Source organism: Lolium rigidum, chromosome 7 (genome assembly GCF_022539505.1).
Source record: "Lolium rigidum isolate FL_2022 chromosome 7, APGP_CSIRO_Lrig_0.1, whole genome shotgun sequence".
In the NCBI taxonomy this organism is placed as follows: domain Eukaryota; kingdom Viridiplantae; phylum Streptophyta; class Magnoliopsida; order Poales; family Poaceae; genus Lolium; species Lolium rigidum.
Genome location: NC_061514.1, coordinates 155,463,735 through 155,464,335, shown reverse-complemented (window position 1 = coordinate 155,464,335; position 601 = coordinate 155,463,735).

The following is a 601-nucleotide window of genomic DNA, read 5'->3' as shown; positions in this document are numbered from 1 at the left end:
GTTGAGAACGACTTCCATATAAATAGCACCCACTACCCAAAATATGTGACAATCAACTTCTTAAGGAACAGGACCTTAATAGTGCAATGTTGACAGACATTCCCATGCAAACATGGTTACGGCCTAGCTCATTACTCATAATCAGTCAAACTCATGACATGCATAGTGGTATTATCCTTCCAAACCTTAATTTTTCCTATAAGCTTTAAATTACACAAAAAGGAATTTTTTGAAATGGTTGGAGACATAACACACATATTATACTTGTAATAGCAAGTGCTATGTAGGTATATATGATCGAAATTTGGGTTTGAGTGGATTTGGAAACAAGTCTATACTTATGTGAGAATTCACGTTTTTGGCTAGCAAGAGATCTAGAAGCATGCAATAGTATCCGTAGAGATATTCATTCATCATCAAACAATGATAATTAAAATTAAATATCTATGTATATTAGTAATAATCAGCACTAAATAAGGAACCTAGCAAAGCATCACTCAATAAAGAATTTGAAACTAGAAGTACCATGAACAAAATAAATTTCAGCTTTTAGATAGCATTCCACCTTTTTCTGTTCATAACATGAAACTCATTTTTCTTT